Source organism: Helianthus annuus, chromosome 12 (assembly GCF_002127325.2).
Source record: "Helianthus annuus cultivar XRQ/B chromosome 12, HanXRQr2.0-SUNRISE, whole genome shotgun sequence".
NCBI classification, from domain to species: Eukaryota; Viridiplantae; Streptophyta; class Magnoliopsida; order Asterales; family Asteraceae; genus Helianthus; species Helianthus annuus.
In genome coordinates this window covers 146,554,876-146,570,380 of record NC_035444.2, presented here as the reverse complement: position 1 = coordinate 146,570,380, position 15,505 = coordinate 146,554,876, and positions in this window count along the sequence as shown.

The window sequence follows — 15,505 nt, the reverse complement described above, 5'->3', positions numbered from 1 at the left end:
CAGCCCACTTCCTTCATTTCCAACCTTCACAACTCCGAAACTTTCTCTCAAAATCTGAAATCGGGCATTTCCTTTGAGCTTGTTCCAACAACTTTCTAAGTGAGTTTGCAACTCACTAACACCTAATTTCCTTCTACATTTCTTCTACTTTTCTAAGTTTTTACATGATTCTTCACAACATTTCACTTGGTTAAACAGATCTGCCTTGGCAATCTAATTAGAACTTGTGAGTGCATAATGTCTATCACTTTCGTCAATCACGTATCGTAGCTTAATCAGATGATACAAGACTGACGCTGAACAGAAGAATTTGCAAAGTTTGTATATGTTGCAGCCGGTTCGTATGAAGGGAGACATAAGCTACTTCGTACGAAGGGACTCGCTTCGTACGAAGGGAGTCATAGGCACCTTCATACGAACCCATCACCCCTATATATGTGTGTGTAGGTCTTGTTCATTTGCAACTTTGCTGACTTGAGAGGGGAAACTCTTTCAGTTTGTGTTCATGGTTGTAAAATGTCAAATCAGCAATAGAAAACATATTATAATTACTTCTTTATGTCTGATCCACACACGTACTTGGATTCCGCACAAGATACGTGTTCATCGCATACAACGGTCAAGGAGTCGATCCAAGGAACGAATCCACAAGTGGTATCAGAGCGAGTGATTGTTTGCATGGATTGAAGACACGAAGATTGAAGCTGATTCATCAACATCAGAGCTGAATTCATCATCTTCTACTCATATCTTCTTCTACTTATCTTCTTCACTTTCTTTTTGAACTTAAAATTCAGATATACGAATTTTTCACAGTTAAAATTGGCTAAATTTTGGATATGTTGTGTGAAAAACGTTTTTGAATAATCCTACAAAGTTTCAGATCAAAATTTGAACAAAATCATAATCAAATCTGATAAAAACCATGAAAAACACTTTCTTCGCATCGTAGCTTCGTACAAAGGCAGATCCCAGCTTCGTACGAACCCAGAGTTATTGCTTCGTACGAACCCAGGTTAATTGATAGTTTCGTACGAACCGGGTTATTGGGTAGCTTCGTATGAACCCAGTCATAGCTTCATACGAACCGAGACAGTATTGTTTGTTATCCAAGATTGATCAAGTGTTTGTTTGATTGTTTGTAGGAATCATGGCTGAAGAATTTTACAACACATTCTACAATGCGTTCACAACTGAAGAAACTCTAGTAACAACAAAGACTGCTACGAGTGTTATTTCTGAGAGTTTGAACCATGATAATGTTTACGGAAATCATCAAAAGCCACCTAAACTAATGAATATCGAAGATTATCACTGGTGGAGTACTCGATTTGAAAACTGGGTGAAAGCTTATGCTTATGAGAGTTAGATTTTGTTGACTTTTGGATATGAAAAGCCAGTGAATGATAATCATGAATTACTTACAATTAAACAATTTTCAGATAACGATAAGGTAGCGTTTGGTATGAAGGAATGGAAGGTGGAATGGAATGGATCATTCTGATGGAATGAAAAGAAACATGTTTGGTTATAATGTGGTAATGGAATGGAGCATTCCAAAGGAATGTAACTCCTTCCAAATATAATAATTTCCATTCCTTGGTATGTAGGTTTTTTTTTCCATTCCTTCAAGGAATGAAAAGAAATATGTTGTTGTTGTTGTTGTTGTTGTTGTTATTATTATTATTATTATTATTATTATTATTATTATTATTATTATTATTATATTTGTACTTATACTTTTATTTGTATTTGCATTTATATATAGTAATTTATATTTATTAATATTCATACTAATATTAATATATATAAAAAATCTATTATTAATTTTTTTATCATTAATATATTATTATTATTATTATTATTATTATTATTATTGAGGCAATTATATTTTTATCGTTTTTAATATATTTGTGTTTCGTTACTTCATCTTTTTTTTGTTTATCAAATTGTACAAAGTAATGATTCATTCCATTCACATATAAGTAACCAAACATCACAATGGAATGGATTGGTCCATTTCATTCCGTTGTCCATTCCATTACCTTGTCCATTCCATTCTCTCATCTATTTTATTACCCCATACCAAACAGACCCTAAAAAGAATCACTCTAATGAGCTAAAAATGGTAACATTATTGCAACAATCTATTAGAGAGGATTTCTTGTTTTTACTTCAACATGGTGAAACATCCAAGTCGATGTGGGAAGCATTGAAGCTGAAAGCCGAAGGCGGTAAAGACATCAAGAAAAATAAAATTTCATTGTTGAAAAAGGAGTTTGATCTGTTCGGGTACATGAAAGGAGAAACTGTCCGACAAATGATAGAAAGATTATGTCATTTGAAAATCGAGTTATAAAGGTTTGGATTCAATAAGGACAGAGAAGAGATTATTGATAAATTGGTCGAGGCATTGCCACATGTTGATGATTGGAAAACATTTGTGATAGTGTTGAAAAATGATGCCAAATTTGATGAAATTACTTTGGACGGTTTGATTGAAAAACTGAAGGTCATGATCTAGAACTGCAAAAACAAAACAAAATGACTAATTCGAGTTATCAGCAAAATGTTGATCTGTATTACAGAAGAAGTATGTTGCTGAACAATCAGTCACCAAAGATTAGTACGACATTTACTGCTGAAAATTCTGGTGATTCTTCAAAGAACAAATCTCCAAGTTATGATTCTGGATATCATTCATCTTCTGCATCGTCTAAATTCAATCCGAACCAAAACTGGAAAGATTCTCCAAATCTGAACAATGATTTTGCTAGATAGCACATGAGTTTCTTGGCTTCCGTTCTAGAATCTTATGAAGGTCTGATCGCAGGGAAGATAGCCAATCCAAACATGACAAAGGAAGATTACGATTAGGTAGACCCGAAGGAAATGGAGCTTATGGATATTCGATGGTGTATGGTGAGCGTAATCAGGAGAGCCCAACTCTTCATGGAGATTACTGGAAGAAAGTGTCTTGAAGGTCCCGATATGAAGCTGGGATTCGACAAAGCAAAAGTAACTTGTTTCAAGTGCAAACAAAAGGGGCACTTCAAAAGAGAATGCACCAACCGCCAAGCTGATCATAGTGTAAATCCTTTTCAAGAAGATTACTATAAGAAAGCCATCTATCATCGCAACAATGAGAAACCATCAAGAACAAACCAAAAGCAGATTGAGGAAGGGTCATCAAAAGAGAAATAACAAGCTTATGTTACAATTCAAGATGATGAAGGATTTAACTGGAATAAATATATCAAAAAAGAAGAGAAAAAGGCGTTGGTGGCTGAATTCAAACAGAGCCGAGAGGAACAACATGCACGAATGTATTTGAGTGAAGTGTATAAGGCATTCACGGAAGCAAAGTGAGCAAATAGATGCGATGCTAAGAAAGAATGTTTTGTTGATCCTCAAGAAAATCCAACAGTTGATCTTGAAAAGGTTGATTTGAAGCACTTGTTGCTGCTATTCCAACTATGGGAGTTTGGATTAAAGGGCTTGAAGAAATTCCTAACTACAGACAAAAGGTAGATGAGGGCATAAGGAAGGTGATATATGCTAGTCTAGAGAAGAAGAAGAAGACAGTAGAAGAAATTGTTGATGAAAGCCAGAAGACGGTGGATGAGGTGAAGGAAACTGTTGTGAAAGCAGAGGAAGCTGTTGCTGAGAAACAGCGAGTGTCTGAAGAAGATCAGAATTAAAAGGCAAAAGAAGCCACGGTGTCAAAAGCTGAGGTAATAACTCAAACTGATTCTTCTGATTCATCAATTAAAATTGATAATAAAACTGATGAACAATGTAAGAAATACATGGAAAAGTGCTGTGCTTGTACTGAAAAGGATGAAAATTTTAAAATCAGAGACATTGAATTTACTAAAATAGAAAAGATTTTCAAAGAAAAATGTAACGAAATGATTGAGAATAAGAGATTTTTGAAACAAAAAGAAGAAGAGCTGACACAAAAAAGTGATGTTCTTGAAAAAGAAAACAAAGTTTTAAAACAACAGTGTTCAGCTGATTAACTTAGGACTAGTTTATGTCATATGTCCGTAGCCAACTTCACTTCGACGAAACACCCTTACCCGACGAAACAGCTTGTGCGACGAAACACCTCTGCTCAACGAAACTCCTTATTTTTCGTCATCACCTCCCGACGAAAGATACTTCTTTCGTCAAAGCACATAGTTCGCCTGTCACGGCCCTAGCCCCGGTTTGACCCGGTCAAGAGCCGCGGGACAGGAATCCCGTGGTATTTAATTTAAGCGACAGCGGAAGTCTTTAATACAGGATCTTTTAATACTAAAATGCCCGTTTATTTTATTACATAATTTAGGATAAAACCTTTGTAATTTACAAAGAAAGTGATTTCACGGGGAAATCCTTATTTCACAAAACATGTTTCTTTATTTATTTATATTGAGCCACTTCCTTAAGCTTGTAGTGCTTCACGACACTTTTCTTGGATCACATCAGATCACCTGAAACATGTTTGAAAAAGGTTTTGTCAGCTGGAAATACTTAGTGAATCATTCTTTTTAATTAAAACGACGCATTTATTATATTTTACAGTATTAAGAGCGATTACAATGTTTCTGTTTATCAACCAACTACCCACAGTATTTGTCACTCGACCAGCCATCGGTAGCCCTGTGCCCAATGGTGTCTGTGACTATGGTCATATCACCCCTTGGCTAACCCGTTTGTCCAATGGTGACGGTTATCAAGTAATGTATACAAAACACCACATACCGGTTGTAATTTGGTGATTACAAAGACTTAATCCCTGTACTTATAACTTTAAAAATAACTTGGAGTTTTGTAAAACAGTTGATAAAAAGAGAATGACTCACCTTGCAGATTTATACGGGCGGAGTTTAATCTACTGATTAGCCTTTTTAACCTAATTTAAATAACAATGCACACGAACTGGGTTAGTAACTAATACAACATTTACGACAATTCACGAGATTAAACCCTCACAACAAATGACAAAGTGCGATACTTAAACATCCATCGAATTAACGACGAATGACAAAGTATAAACCCAATTTGAGCAGCACTTAAACATTCGTTGGATAGTTTCAATCGATCGGACGTTGAATCGTAATAGCGATCGAGTTAATACCTGGTATTGTGGCAACACCTCACTATATGAATTTATAATTTTGAACAGTAAGAAGTCATTTATAAACGATTTCGTTGACACAGAATGAAAGCCCCTGAGCTAGGCTATTTATAGCCTGATTTTGGGTTTTACGCGGCCCGCGTAAACCCATACATACACCTTACGCGGCCCGCGAGGCCGCCTAGTCTAGGCGTAGGTCTGGTTGGTCATTAGTAGGCCCCCAGGTAGTCAACACGTGGTCCCGGAATACTTATCCGGTCAAACATGAGTTGACGCGGCCCGCGTAAGTTTCCCTTGACAGCTTACGCGGCCCGTCTGAAACCCTAAACTTATCTGGTTTGATCATTAAGCTGTAGCGGCCCGCGTAAAGTTAAGCTATCCCTTACGCGGCCCGCCTAAAACCCAAATTTCTTGTTTTTCTTGGTTTTTCATGTACAGTAGGGTTTTAGGGGTCAGGGTTTACATCTATAGGTTAGTTAGGGACATTTTCGAAGGTCCTTACATCCTCCCCACCTTAATTAAAATCTCGTCCTCGAGATTTATTGAAATAAGTGTGGATATTTGCGCTTTATCTCTGATTCCAGCTCCCAGGTGTATTCGGGTCCTCTCTTCGAATCCCACTTGACTTTGACCAGCACCAGCCGTTTATGTTTAAGAAACTTGATCTTTCTATCTTCTATCTGCAGGGGTTTCTCCATAAATTTCAATTTTTCATTTACCTCTATCTCTGGAAGAGGTACTACCATGGATTCGTCTGACAGACATTTCTTGAGATTGGATACATGAAATACATCATGTACTCCAGCTAGTTCTTCTGGTAGTTGTAAACGATAAGCAACTGGTCCTATTCGTTGAATTACTGGAAATGGTCCTACGTACCTTGGACTCAGCTTTCCTTTCTTACCGAATCGTACAATTCCTTTCCAAGGAGAAACTTTTAACAGTACCTTGTCTCCGACTTGAAACTCGAGCGGCTTGCGGCGATTGTCTGCATAGCTTTTCTGACGATCTCGAGCCGTTTTTAATCTTTCCTTGATTTGAGTTATCTTGTCAGTGGTTTCTTGCACAATTTCAGGACCTGATAACTGACTTTCTCCTATTTCTGCCTAACAAACTGGAGTTCTACATTTTCGTCCATACAGTGCTTCATATGAGGCAGCTTCGATGCTTGAATGATAACTATTGTTATAGGAGAATTCAATTAGGGGTAGGTGATCATCCCAGTTTCCACTGAAATCTATCACACATGCCCATAACATGTCTTCCAAAGTTTGTATCGTTCTTTCACTTTGTCCGTCTGTTTGTGGATGATATGCAGTACTTAACTTTAGTCGGGTTCCCATTGCTTTCTGAAAACTAGTCCAAAAATGGGAAGTGAAACGACTATCTCGATCCGATACAATGGAGAGCGGAACTCCATGTAAAGATACTACTTTGTCTACGTACAACTTGGCTAACCTTTCCATGCTACAGGTTTCTTTCATGGGTAGAAAATGAGCTAATTTGGTTAATCGATCCACAATTACCCAAATCGCATCATTACCTTTTCTGGTTTTGGGTAACTTAGTAACAAAGTCCATTGTTATGAGTTCCCATTTCCATATAGGCATTTCTAACTGCTGTAGTAGACCCGAAGGTTTCTGATGTTCAGCTTTTACTTGCGAACAAGTAAGACACTTAGATACATATTTAGCTATGTCCCTTTTCATTCCTATCCACCAGAAATTATTTCTTAAATCTTGGTACATTTTATTGTTTCCTGGGTGCATGGTATACCTAGATTTATAAGCTTCTTCTAAAGTCTTATCCCTTAATTCCCCTTGCTTAGGTACCCAAATTCTTTTCTTGTGGAATCTCCAAATTCCATCCTTTCCTTGCTCTAGTTCCTTTATATATCCTTTCATTCTTTCAGCATCGTCTTTGATTGCTGTTTCTTGAACTTTCTTCAATTGTTCCATTAAATCTAACTGCAGATTTAATCTAAGAGCACGGACTCGCTTTTGTTTTTCCTGATATTTACGACTTAAAGCATCTGCGACTACATTTGCTTTTCCTTCGTGATATTGAATATCACAATCGTAGTCACTTAGGATTTCCATCCATCTTCTTTGCCTCATATTTAATTCTTTTTGCCCGAATATATATCTTAAACTCTTATGATCTGTATAAATAGTAAACTTACTTCCATACAGATAATGTCTCCAAATTTTAAGGGCAAATATTACGGCTCCTAACTCTAGATCATGAGTTTTATAGTTTTCCTCATGCTTTTTCAATTGTCTTGAGGCATATGCAATTACCTTCTTGCGTTGCATCAACACACATCCTAATCCCAATTTTGAAGCATCACAATATACTTCAAAATCTTCAGTTCCTTCTAGTAAGGCTAAAATTGGAGCATTTGTCAATCTTTGCTTTAAAATCTTAAAAGCTTCTTCTTGTCTAGGTCCCCATTCAAACTTAACTGCTTTACAGGTTAGCTTAGTCAAGGGTATAGCTATCTTAGAAAAATCCTTAATAAATCGTCTGTAGTATCCAGCTAAACCTAGAAAGCTTCTAATTTCCATAGCTGTTTGCGGAACCTTCCATTTGATGATTGCTTCTATCTTAGAAGGATCTACGTGAATACCTTCATGATTAACCATATGCCCTAAAAATTGCACTTCTTGCAGCTAGAATTCACACTTTGAATTTGGCGTAAAGCTTTTCTTTTTTTAACAAAGTTAAGAGTGCATGCAAGTGCTCACAATGTTCTTCCTGACTTTTGGAATAAATAAGTATATCGTCGATAAAGACAATTACGAATTTATCCAAGTATGGTTTACAAATCTGATTCATCATGTCCATGAATGCTGCAGGAGCATTTGTTAGTCCGAAGGGCATGACTGTAAACTCATAATGACCATACCTAGTTCTGAAAGCAGTTTTAGGTATGTCTTCTTCTTGTACTTTCACTTGATGATATCCGGAGCGTAAATCTATCTTAGAAAAATACCTAGCTCCCTGGAGTTGATCAAAAAGATCGTTAATCCTAGGTAATGAGTATCGATTCTTAATTTTAACCTTATTCAGTTCCCTATAATCGATACACATTCTCATCAATCCATCTTTCTTTTTCACAAACAACACTGGTGCTCCCCATGGGGATGAACTAGGTTGTATAAATCCTTTGCTTAGTAATTCATCTAACTGCTTTTTCAATTCTAGCATTTCTGTGGGTGCTAACCGATAAGGTGCTTTGGCTATTGGTGTAGTTCCAGGAATTAGATGAATCCTAAATTCTACTTCCCTGTCGGGTGGTAATCCAGGTAGTTCTTCAGGGAATACATCGAGGTATTCTGAGACTACTGGGATTTCCTGAAGTTCTTTATTCTTAGTGTTAATGATTACAGAAATCATATACACCATTCCTTGTTTTCTTGAATAACTGGCCAACTTCATTACTGAAATGAATTTTAGTGGCTTTCGAGGTTTATCTCCTGTAATTAAAATTATTTTTCCTGTGGGGGTACGAATTTCTACAGAATTCTTATCACAAAGGATTCGAGCATGGTTGGCTACTAACCAATCCATTCCTAACACGACATCGAATCCGGCTAATTTCATAGGTAATAGGTTTGCAGAAAATTTATGGCCTAAAAGTTCTATCTTTCCTTCTTGCAAAATTTTATCTATGTTAACAGAATTTCCATCTGCCGTTTCAACTGTGAAAATCTGCCTAAGATTGGTTAAGGGTAAATTAAGGGCTTGGCAGAATGAAGCATTGATAAAACTTTGGTTTGCACCAGAGTCAAATAATACTTTTGCATACACATTGTGAACCAAGAACGTACCAGCTATCACATATGGAATGAGTTCTGCTTCTTGAGTGGTCAGCTGGAATGCTCTGGCATTCTTTTTAGTAGCTCCGTCGGTTGCCTTGGCTTTATTATCTGCTGGTTTCGCTAACTTAGGGCATTCTGATTGGAAATGTCCAGTTTCTCTACAGTTATAGCAGATTCTTGTTTTCTTTCTGCAGTCTTCTTCACGATGTCCTACAACTTTGCAAAAGTTGCAGGTTACATTGCATCTTCCAAAATGTTTCTTTCTGCAATTCCTGCAGAAAGGCGGAGTGGAAGATTGCCCGGTTCCTCTTTTCTTAGTATTGTTATTATTACCCATACGAAATCCTTGGGTAATTTTCTGAGCTAACTCTTTCTTCCGATTTTCTTCCCTTGTACGTACCAGTTCGTCAGTTAGGGTGTTAGCTAATTCTACCGCATCGTCAATAGTATGTGGTCTTGCAGCTTTAACGATATTACGGATCTCTCCAATTAATCCCCAAATATAACGGGAAATAAGCACCGGTTCTGGTGAAGCCAGGGTTGGTACCACTCTCGCATATTCGAAGAATGTTGAAGTATATCCTCGACAATCTACACCCACCATACGATGACTCAGGAACTTATTCGTCATTTGTTCTTTTTCATATTCGGGACAAAACTTTCTTTCCATTAGCTGCTTAAATTCTTCCCAATTCATGGCGTAGGCCATATTTCTTCCTTTGGCTTGAAGTACCGTATTCCACCATTCTAGTGCCCCTTCTTTAAAAAGATGCGAAGCATACATAACCTTATCTTCTTCGGCACATTTACTTATCGCAATTACTGCTTCGGTTTTCTCTAACCAACGCAGTGTTGCAGTTGCCCCTTCATTACCTGCAAATTCTGCTGGTTTACAGGCAAGAAATTCTTTATAAGTGCAACCAGGCGTTGCGGCTTTCATTTTCTTAAGAAGTGGGGCTTGCCGCGGATCATTGTTATGATTATCATGATTGCTGCCTCCATTTACGCTATTACTGAAATTATCTTCTTGAGTACGTTTACTAGGAATGATTTGTTGAGGTTCAGCAGGTTTCTGGGCAGCAGCCAGAATTGCTGGAATAGCATTGGCTATCCCTTGAGCAACGATATTCTCGATATCTTGTCTAGTCATAAATTGATTTTCCTGATTTTGCTCGGATTGATTTACTTCATTAACTTGTTCATTACCAGCGTTTTCCATCTGGTAATTATTATAGGTGTAAAGTATTAGTGTCAAATAATCGATAGTTAAATATAACAAAATAATTGCACATAAGCATAATTTTTTTTACAACACATATATAGCCAAAATTGTCGATTTCTCGACTTTTCATTTTTATAGATTATATTAGGCATCCGTACACACTGTTTATCTTACAGAAGTTTTATTTCTATTTTACAGAGTTATATTTTTTTGTTACTACTGTTATTATACAAATACAGCCTCCCAACCCCACTATTCTTTTGTCAGCTGGCATTTTAGTAACGACGTTCCCTCTCGTCGTATTTCCAGGAGATTTGTTCTCCCATTTCCCGGATCCTATTCCCTGTACCTATTAGCTCCTCGCCAAATTGGCGAGTTTAGCTAGGTTTTCATTGCTCATTGGTGGGTTTGGTATAGGTTCTGGGTCGAACTGAGGGAAAAAGGTATAAGGACTATTTAGTAGGTTTTGAAATTGCCAGTCGTTAGTCCACCACTCGTCCATTTCTCCTAAAGGTTGGGTGTGGATTAGAGGGTCTGGAATAGCTGGTTCTAAGTTTATTGGAAGTTGAGTTTCAGCAGGATAAGGGTAGAGGTTGTTGTTGATAGGTCTAATGATATCACAACTTTCCAGTAGATGATCTAATTCTTCCTGAAATAGAAAGTCTTCTGTTTGCTTAGAACTTTCCCCAATTTCTATTCCTGGTTGCCTAGAACTCTCTCCGATCTCGATCCCTTTTCCTTTATCCATAGGATTTTTTATTTTGGGGATTTTCCTAGTTGCTGGTTTCTTCCTACGTATTTTCCTCCATCCTACATATCTTCTTATTTTCTTAGGTTTTGCTTTCTCCGGAGGTGGAGCTTGAAATTCCATAGGTTCCTCCAAATCAGCAATGTAACCAGTGAAGTCGTTGGAAACTTCTATTGGTACATGATAGAGATTCAGATTCTCTAGGGCTTCAGATAACTCATTCATTCTGTTTAGCATATATGCAAAATGCACAAAAATGCTAAGTTAAAATTTTATAACAAAATTTCACAAATAAACATTTAAGTATTATTGCATAGCGTGTGATTAATTTAACACAAAAGACACTGAAACTTGAGGCACACTAGGGTTTATTGTGATTTATTTATTTACAGGATAACTTTTAGAGTTTCTGGCTTGTAGGTGCTAATACTGATTCAAGGTCCTGATAGTTTTAAAAGTTGGTATTTACTGCTAGCGTCGCTAACATATAAAGATCTGCCCATTTTTCATCTAATTTGTCTTCCCAAGGTGGATTATTGCCTATTTCCTGGGTTTCCGGATTAAACCTTACTTCCTTTGGTTGTGATTTCTTTCCTTTCTCCTGACTTTTTCTAATAATCAAACTTCTTTTATTGGGAGAAAGTGGCTTTTCAAACTGGGCTTTACGGACAAATATTCCTTCATCCATATCTGCTGGGTATTTTGAGGAAGTTTCTTTTTCCTTAGGTGAAGTATCTAATTTATGATAGATAGCCGGAAGTCTTTGTTTACCCATACTGTAACTAACAATTAGTCAGTTAATAAAACACATAATCACAGAATGGCAATCAGTAAAATTAAGTATTTTGTTGAATACTTAATTGGCTTAAATCAGTGGCTCTGATACCACCTTTTCCTGTCATGGCACTAGCCCTGGTGTAACAACCTCGAAAATTCACGCCCTATAATGTACTGACACGTGTCATAAGCTTGAACGTGCGAAAGAATACTCTCGAGGGACTAAAGTTGACAAACATAGAAAGTATGTGAATTCAAGGGTTCAAGATGTCAACAAGGGATAAATATACTTTACAATAACCCTACATGATGCTCATACCTTCAAACGAATAAATCATGGATAATACGGAACTAAATGTGGAAGAAAGTGAGAGATTACAAACTACAGGGGTTAAATGTGTCAACATGTTTAAGTTATACCTCTGAGTGACCTTTTAGCAAACCCGAAGCTTTTTAACGGTAAATTATGCTCACTAGAATGCACGATAAAAATTTCATAAAGTTTCGTTATAAAATGAGAAAGTTATGATCGAATTCGTACATGAGGGGTTGAAAACGTCAACGTTGAAAGTTATGACTTTTCGGGTAATAACAAACTAACCGAGGACTTAACCAAATGGGCATAAGTCACGAGGCCCTTATACGTAAATAAGAAGGGCTCATAATGCAAGAAACACCCTTCCGAAGAGCCAAGAGCCAACTGCAATAATGTAAAAGATTTGAAAATCTTACAGCAGGTCTCAGGCGGGCCGCGTAAGATTTAACCAAGGCTTACGCGGGCCGCGCCTGTAATAGAAAGATTTGAAATCTGACAGCAGGGCTCAGGCGGGCCGCATAAAGATTAGAAGAACCTTTACGCGGGCCGCGTGAGACGCCCAGATGCAGAAAAACGTAGACAGCCTCCTGTTCAGCCTGTTAACTGACTTAGATTGATCTTTTCACCAGCATGGGCGACCCCTACTTGCTTTTTAGACCTTAGGGACATCTGTGGATGATCCATGGCATTGTTAGGCTTGTGTGTCAATGATCTAGTGAGTTTTGAACAATATATAAAGGCCTCTTGTGCAACCATTTTGATCACACCTCACTTCTACATTTCTGGAGCATCTTGGAGCTTAAGAGCAGATCCTAAGCCTTCCTTGTCACACCCCGACCACGTAAAACAACAAAACGTGGCGGAATCGTCGGGGAGTGTTGTAACAGAATCATTGTTTCATAACACATGGAAAATTGAAATGTTGTTTTATTGATTTAAAAGAGTTACAATGTCTTAACAATAAAGAAACATAACAAAATTAACTAGTCTTGCATCTTTTAATGTCACTAAGGCCTCGTCCAATCCTATGTGAGCATGCATCAATATCATCATCAAACATCATCAACTATTGTACCTGAAACACATGTGAAAGTACGTCAGCATAAAAATGCCGGCGAGTACATAGGTTTTATGAAAAAATAGGATTCATGACTTAGGTTTAAGAAAATGTTTAACAAAAACTTGTCACGAATCCAGTTTAAGTGTTTGCTTTTATAAAATGTTTGAAAATCGATGATAGATAGGTATAGTTAAAAAGAATGATGTAAGGTTAAGTGAATAACCAAGTAAAAAGGAGTTTGTATAAAACAAACTGTTTTGTAAAACAATGTCTTGTGAAAAATATGTTATTTGTGTAAAAATGTATAAGTCCAAATGAATGATTTAAATAACGCTACGCCATGTAATATAATACAAGCACTTATATATAGGAAGTACCAGCGGCGTATCCACCATGCTTGTATCACATTACACATGTCTCGTTACTCAAATCACTTACCCACATAAACCACCAATGTAAATTGCCCACGTCTAAACCGTTGTCAAATGTCAATCAAGTAATGTGTAAACAAAATGTCATGTATGGCAAGTGAAATATGTAACAACCAAACCATAGGTAAGAATGCACAAACAATGTACTAAGTATGCGACGGGTGGACATACATAGCATGATACAAAGTATAAAATGTCTTGTAAAACGATGTACTAAGTATGCACACAATGGGCATACATAGCATGTGATGTAAAATGTACTAAGTATGATGAACATACATAGCATGAAATGTTATGTAAAATGATGTACTAAGTATGCACACGATGGGCATACATAGCATGTGATGTAAAATGTACTAGGTATGATGAACATACATAGCATGAAATGTTATGTAAAACGATGTGCTAGCATGTTAAGTAAACATACATAGCAAAAACACAATGAAATCATGTACTAATAGTGTACTAATGAACATAGCAAGTATATGATGTAAAAACAATGGAAATCACGAAAGTAACAAGTAGGCACATGTGTTTCACCCCAAAACGTTTGAAAAACAGTAAAAGAGGGGTATATGTACTCACTTGAGATTGCTTAGAAGTCCTAGGATAACCACCAAGCAATGCTAGAAGATCACGGAATCAAACGACACCTATATAGGTATCTACATTAATAAACGGACCTATCGGAGGATCGGGTAGTACGAGGGTTCGTAAACCAAATAAGTATGGGAACTTATGTAATATGGTTTAACAAAGCTTACGTACTAAAACGAAACCTATCCTAAGTGCTTACGACCCATTACGACCCGTTTAGGTAGCTTACGCTACTTTAACGCGTCGTTCGTGTAAAACGCGTTCGGAAAGCCTAACTAGTCCTATGACAAGTATTATATGCCTTAACATGTCTAATATTGTTGCTAAATCAGTTTAGATGTCAAAAATTAAGTTACATATGCTTAAAATGAATTTATGCGTAAAAAGGGCATTTTGGTAATTTACCTAAGGCATATAAACTACCTATCACACAACTACTTAAACGATGTGACCATAAGGTATAACCTTGGAAGGTTATTCCCTATACAACTATGGTCACCTAAAGTGTTTGGTCGGATCCTAAAGATCGACCAAATGGGTCGGGTTAGGATTGTTCATCGCGAAACATGCTTCGATCTCGGCCGTACACATGGGCCCATTGTTTTGGGAAACCTTGGGCACCCATAGATTCAGCCCATGGATTGAAAATACCATTTGCAAGTGGTTTTGAAGTGATTAACAGCTGTAAACAGCTGTTTGCAACAAAAATGCAGGTCTGGGGAGGCCAGGCGGCCCGCGTCAGGATACACACAAAACTCAGGCGGGCCGCCTGGGCTTGTCTGATCAGCACAAACTTTCAGAAATGACAGTTTTAGTCCCTGTTGCATATTTAAGCCATTTCCAACACTTCTAAGGCCCGTAAAGCCAATTTTAAGGCCCTAAAATGATGCCTAAACATTGTGGACATGAAACATGCCCAAAAATATGCCGGAGATTGGTTCGTTTGGCCGTACGATCGCGATGTTTGCTTAATTACGACGGAATGCGCATAAGCGCGAAAGACGATCCAAATTGCGCGACGAATGGATTTTTCTTAGGCCAAACACTAAAATAAAATATTTTAATGCTTACATAAATTTTTGGAAGTCCGGAAGCATCCAGAACGTAAAATATGCGCGAAAATGCAAACTTATGCACTTTTTGACGCTTTTAGTCCCTGAATGAGTATAAAGTTTATTTTTGCGCACCAAACACCTCAAAGCCTATTTCTAAGCTATGTAAAGGATATTTAGGGCATATTTAACTTATGATCAAGTTCCGGAAGGTCTGTTACAGTACAAATTGACATACTTTCACAGTTTGTCGAATTTAGTCCCTGTAAACGAATAAACTTGATTTCGGCATACCAAACCATCCAAAACTTATTTCTAAGTTATGTAAGGGTTGTTTAAGGTATGTTAAGCCT